The 6,637-nt window shown below is 41.0% G+C and overlaps 1 non-coding gene across 1 annotated transcript; it reads right to left on the bottom strand.

The window, feature by feature from the left end:
• Nucleotides 1–5,112: 5,112 nt before the first annotated feature.
• Nucleotides 5,113–5,220, bottom strand: LOC116748326. Its single transcript, XR_004348257.1, has one exon. It is a non-coding gene; the product is annotated as a U6 spliceosomal RNA (small nuclear RNA).
• Nucleotides 5,221–6,637: the final 1,417 nt, after the last annotated feature.

The following is a 6,637-nucleotide window of genomic DNA, read 5'->3' as shown; positions in this document are numbered from 1 at the left end:
ATGTGAATAGCGGTGAAGCTGAGAAACTATGATCTAGGTAGAGGTAGGGTGATGGACAGAAAAAAAACAACAAACAAGCACACATCTAATTGCTGTTCATATTATTTCATCTGAATCTCTCCATATTCATATAAACATTGATGTGGGATCACTTCTGTGCTCTTTAAATCCAATAGCCTATTGAAAAGTATTTAAAATAGGTTTTTGCAACCATGAATATTAGAATAAAATTTCTCAAAATGTTTTCAGTATCTTTTAAAAATGCGCACAATTTTATTAAACTGATGCATATTTTCGAGGTCTTATTATTATTCTCCCTGTAACACATCTTGGACAAGGAGTAACAAATCCATGGGACTTGCTAAGGATGGTTGGATGAACTGCAGAAAATATATAAATGAAATAGTAGAAAAATAAATAAATGTGCTTTAATGCTTGAATGGCAGTACAGAGTACGCTTTTACCATAATTTCATTAATCCCCTAATTTTAGACATTTTCAATTTTTATAAATTTAGGATAATTTATTAATAGCGCTAAATGAGCATTTTTTATTATTTAAAATTTGGGGGGGTTTAATTTTCTATTTAAAAAAATTTTTTGTTGGAGTATAGTTGATTTACAATGCTGTGTTAGAATGAGCATTTTTTTAATTTCCTTTTTTGTTTTTTTCTCTTTTAAATTTTCTTTTTTTCTTTTGCAATGAGCTTTTTTTTTTTTTTGGCCACGCAGCTTGGCTTGCAGGATCTTAGTTCCCCGACCAGGGATTAAACCCGGGCCCAAGGCGGTGAAAGCACCAAGTCCTAACCACTGGAACGCCAAGGAATTCCCCAAAATGAGCATTTTTGAGAGCAACTTTGATAGGAGTGGAGGCATTTGTTTCTGATGTCTTCTACAAATCCGTGTTAACCCTCCAAATATTCTCTGCATTTGGAAGTACTGAAATGAAGTGATTTGCCCAAGAAAACATGGTCAGAAGTAAATGGAATTGAACCCAGGTTTAGAAGTTCTTGCTTTGGTCCTGGTCAAGGTTGCCGCGGGAGAGCACTGCTTCTGACCTGCCATCTGCTGAGCCCATTCAGAGGCAGATCTAACCTGTCCACTCCTCTCCCATCCCACCTGGACCTCTCATACATCCCCAGCAAACACCTACCCATCACCTTATTTTGTGTGTTTGCCATTTTGTCAGCCACGGGCAGCTTTCTCTTCCTGCCCTTCACCCTCATGGAGTACATTCAGCGCTGACCCCTACGTGTCTTTCACGTTTCATGGGTTTAGCATTTCTGTTAGTCTAATAACTAACCTATCAGTTCAACTATTTGTCGCAGTTATTTATCTTTTGAGCTCAGCTCCCGGGGCGCAGGGGGACAATGGTTTTTCTTATTCACCTGGTCCCCCACCCCCAAACCAGCCCCGGAACTGGCCCATTAGTAAAGGTGCATGGGGCATTTGTTTTTAAGGGTGAAAAACTCTTTTAATGCAATTGAATTTAAGGAACATTAAACAAAGACTTACATTCCAAGTTGATTTTAAGTAAATTTAATGTAAATTAAATTTTACATTAGACCCTATTTGATATTTTCCCAGTGATCCCTAACATTTGTGGTGAGACAGTTGTAAGATGACTTTTATTCCTCTGAGTTGACAATTACATATTTGCTTGGTCCAATAGCCTTTGCAATTTTGGTAATTTAATATGCCAATTAAAACCTCAAGTTTTAATCTTTATTAGCTGCTTTTTCCAATTTTTTCCCAGCTTTATTGATGTATGATTAATTTGTTAACTATTAATTAACATTAATTCTCAAATTAATATCTTTCCTCTTTAATAAGCTGCTTTTAAAAATTTTTTTATTTTTTTGGATTCAGAAATTCCGAAGACTTAAGAACTGAGATTTGATAACCTGAGGTGGCCAGGGGAGGTCGGGACTAAATGGAGGTTGGGACTAAATCAGAAATTCTTCCTGCTGAATTGAAAGGTCTTCATCTGCAAATCGCTAGACCTCGTTGTCATTACAATCACCTGGACTCTCCACCTTCCCCACCCAATTCTTAGCTTTATCTGTCTGGTCTCCATACCAATCAGAATAGGGTTTTTTTGTTGTTGTTGTTTTTAAGATCCTCAACAGTTTTTAAAATCCTTTTACGTACAGCATCCTTTCCTCAACATTGATCTACAGCCTGGAGGTGAATGGGTGATAATCCTATTTATTAAAAGGATTCCTACCATGTAATGCTTTGTGATGAGGTTAAGAAAAAAAGTGGGGGGATGGAAGAAGGACTGTTTCCAGACTAAATGAAATGCTTCTCTTGGGTGCCTACTTTGCTTACGTGTGTGTCTGACACCTCTGAGACTTAATAGGCATCATTTAATATACCTTGAGCACCTAAGATGTACTATCCTTAGTCCTAAATCCTCAGTCCTAAGTGCTGGGCATAAAATGGCATCTAAAAAAGAAAGAAAATCCTGACCTTAGTGGAGTTTACATTCTAACAGCGAAGACAGTTGACAATGAATTTAATAAACCAATAAAGTAAGCGGTTATTTTAGAACATCACAGGCTACGGAAAAGACAGAGAGGAAGAATGTGGGTGTTGCAATGATGCAGTGGGTCTACTTGTCCGGAATTTTCTAGCTATTTAATTGCTTACTTCCCTGATTTCATGCAAGGCTGTCGATCAAATCATGCCTCCTCATGGACACCTCCTCCAACCAGCTTTTCTTTTTTATTTATTTATTTATTTTTGCGGTACACAGGCCTCTCACTGTTGCGGCCTTTCCCATTGTGCAGCACAGGCTCTGGACGTGCGGGATCAGCGGCTGTGGCTCACGGACCCAGCCTCTCTGCAGCATGTGGGATCCTCCCGGACCGGGGCACAAACCCGTGTCCCCTGCATCGGCAGGCGGACTTTCAACCACTGCACCACCAGGGAAGCCCCCAACCAGCTTTTCTAAACTAGCAATTCATAATATTCACCTCCAAGCTGTGTCTTTATACTTAATAGGTACAGTGAGCTGACATTATAAGCTCATTTTCTTATTTCTTTATCATCTGTCTCCACAACTAGAATGCAAGCTTGGGGAGGGAACGACATTTTCTGTTTTGTTCAGGGATGTGTGTGCCACTGCCTGGTCCATCACAGACATGCACACAATAAATGAATCAGATGTTCACACGGTAAATGAATCTGTCAAGTGAAAAAAAAATGATCAAGTCTGGGAGAACACAAGAAACGGAGAGAAAATCCCTGTGAATGTGTATGTGTGTTATGATAATTTTACATTTGAAAAACAAAAACAGGACTTCCCTGGTGGCTCAGGGCCACAACTATGCAAGTCCAAGCACCTAGAGCCCGTGCTCCGCAACAAGAGAAGCCACCATCACGAGAACCCCGCGCACCGCAACGAAGAGTAACCCTTGCTCGCCACAACTAGAGGAAGCCCGCGCTCAGCAACAAAGACCCAGCACAGCCAAAAATAAATCAGTAAATAAAGTAGTTTTTAAAAAGATGAATTTAAAAAAAAAAAGGAAAGAAAGAAAAACAAGAGCAAACCTCTACTTTTAGTAACACCCATTGTGAACCGAGCAGAAGCCTTTGGGAGGCATTTCAGAGGTTAATCACAGTCGCAGAATGATTGGGGTAGAGTGGGCTTGGAGTGACACAGCCCTCTTTGGGAATATTTTCTCAGGCATCTTTGTGAGTTCTGTCCTGGTTTTCTCCTTGATTATCTTGTATTTCCTTCAGGGTTCGGTACATTGTGTGGATAAGAAATCCAGTTAAAAAGTGTGAGTTGGGCTTCCTTGGTGGCGCAGTGGTTGAGAATCCGCCTGCCGATGCAGGGGACACGGGTTCGTGCCCCGGTCCGGGAAGATCCCACATGCCGCGGAGCGGCTGGGCCCGTGAGCCATGGCCGCTGAGCCTGCGCGTCCGGAGCCTGTGCTCCAGAACCGGAGAGGCCACAACAGTGAGAGGTCCGCGTACCGCAAAAGAAAAAAAAAAAAAAGTGCGAGTTGGTGTTTTTTTTTGCCTGACCTACCATCTACATTCAAGCTTTTCGAGGATGGCCATTCTTTTTTTAAAATAAATTTATTTATTTTTGGCTGCATTGGGTCTTCGTTGCTGCACACAGGCTTTTTCTAGTTGTGGCCAGCGGGGGCTACTCTTCCTTGCGATGCATGGGCTTCTCATTGCAGTGGCTTCTCTTGTTGCAGAGCATGGGCCATAGGTGCGCGGGCTTCAGTAGTTGTGGCTCCTGGGCTCAGCAGTTGTGGCTCCCTGGCTCTGGAGCGCAGGCTCAGTAGTTGTGGTGCAAGGGCTTAGCTGCTCCGTGGCATGTGGGATCTTCCGGGACCAGGGCTCGAACCCGTGTACCCTGCATTAGCAGGTGGATTCTTAACCACTGCGCCACCAGGGAAGTCCAGGATGGCCATTCTCAATAATATTGGTGATGGAATGTACATGATAGATAAGAGAGAGGAAGGTATGAAAGATGAGATTCCAAGTGTCAGGAGTGTGCAAATGTGTGCTGTTGATTCACATGGATGAGAAAACATGGATGTGCCTCAGCTTTAGGGGGGAGCATTGTCATGAGTTTTAATTTTTGAGTTTCTGAAGGCACCTTGTAACATTTTGGAACCACTTAACTAATTGAATTATTCAATACACTTTCCCGAGTGTCTGACAAGCTCCAGGGTCTGCCTGGGCTCTGAGGACACACATATAAACCATTCAGTACATATATATTTTTATCATGCCACTCACATCCTGTTTACTACTCCAGCCTCAGTTTTCCCATCCAACAAATCCCTGGGAAGGTTGAAGAAAGGGGATTGTTTCTATATCTGGGTACCACTGTCTTTATGTCAGAGACTGTCCATCTCTATTTCCTTTTATCCAAAAGAGCAATTCAGCCTTACAAATCACCACTTTATTGATGGATGGTTAAAAAAAAAAAAAAAAAAATTCCATGTGAGAAAGAAAAAAAAAAGTAAGGAATTGCAATAGGGATTGTAAGGGAAGCAAACTTTTATGCTTTTAAGGTTCTTGCTGGCGGTTCCTGAGAGTTAAATTGACATAAGTTTGACCAGCAGGAGGAAAACATACACATTAAAAAAATACAGAATGCTTCATAATGTTGCGTGTCATCCATGCACAAGGCCTATGCTAATTTACTCTGTACCATTCTGTTCCGATTTTATTACCCATGCTTTGGAAGCAAGCTCCAAGCAAATGTATTGAATACAAGTTTTACATGACACGGGAGCCTTCACGAAGACTCAAGACGCAAGGAGATGGCAAAACTTACTTGCTTTTTTTTTTTTAAATCAATAATCACTTTTTTAAAAACTGGAAAGTATAGTTGATTTACAATGTTGTGTTACTTTCAGGTGTACAGCAAAGTGATTATACATATAGGGCTGGCCAAAAAGTTCGTTTGGTTTTAAGGAAACACACATTTTTCATTTTCACCAAGAATTTTATTGAACAATGTATTCACTAACCGAATGAACTTTTTGGGCCAACCCAATATCTATATATTCTTTTTCAGATTCTTTTTCATTATGGTTTATTACAAAATATCAAATATAGTTCCCTGTGCTATACAGTAGGAACTTGTTGTTCATCTATTTTATATATTGTAGTTTGTATCTGCTAATCCCAAACTCCCAATCCATCCCTACCCCCCTTCCCTCCTAAATGTGTTTTCTCTGTCTGAGTCTATTTGTTTTGTAAATAAGTTCATTAGTGTCATTGTTTTTTGATTCCACATATAAGAGATATCATATGATAAAGCCTACTTGCTTTTACATTGGGTTATATCAGAGACGTGTCTAGTACTCTCTCATTTACAACTTGTATTAAATAAATTTACATGGTTTTCTCAGCTTCTCATCCTTAAGGACGAGAATGTGACTTCCTTCTGAATAAGAATCATCTGTCACCTGGGAATTTCACCTTCCACTTTTAGGAAAAAGAAGGAAGGTCAGAGTGTTTTTCCTGTATTTGCGGTTTCAGGTGCCTTTCACTCTAAATAGTCAGTATGCCAGAGCTGCATAGTTTGGGGTGGCCTGTAGTAAACTCCTTCAGGGTGAAGACTTTCTCAGTAGGGGAGACGGACTGAGCGCATCTTCAGTTATAACAAGGGGAAATGGGGATTTGCAGCCACAGTGTAGAGTGAGGGGATCAGTGGATGGAAAATCACTGAGAACAGTTCCAAAGGTGGAATTCTGACTTAATGAGTCTAATAGGATTCTCGTTAAGGCAGGTCAAGGACTTAGACATTAAATGGAGGGATGAGAAACTTGATCAGATATCAGAGGTGATCAGATATCAAGGGTGGGGGAAATTATTTAGTCGAATTCTTTGCTAAGAAGGGGCTTGGGCATGTGGAAAGCAGGCCCAAGACCTAGGTCAAGGTCGTTATTCCCTCAATTACAAATGCGACCTGGGGGGCAAACGGAAAGACTAGGGGGCCAGAGCTGGGGAAATTGATGCAAAAGTAAAGGGCAATGGAGGCGGGAGTGGGGGTGGGAATCTGAAAGGGAAACGGGGACTTGGAGACAAGAATTCCTCCCTCCTCAGCAGGAAAGACATTCACACCCTCATTCAGTGCAAAGAATGAGATTTGACAGCTG

The sequence above is a fragment of the Phocoena sinus genome, unplaced genomic scaffold, assembly GCF_008692025.1.
Source record: "Phocoena sinus isolate mPhoSin1 unplaced genomic scaffold, mPhoSin1.pri scaffold_49_arrow_ctg1, whole genome shotgun sequence".
Classification (NCBI taxonomy): Eukaryota; Metazoa; Chordata; class Mammalia; order Artiodactyla; family Phocoenidae; genus Phocoena; species Phocoena sinus.
This window is presented reverse-complemented; position numbering and strand designations above follow the sequence as displayed.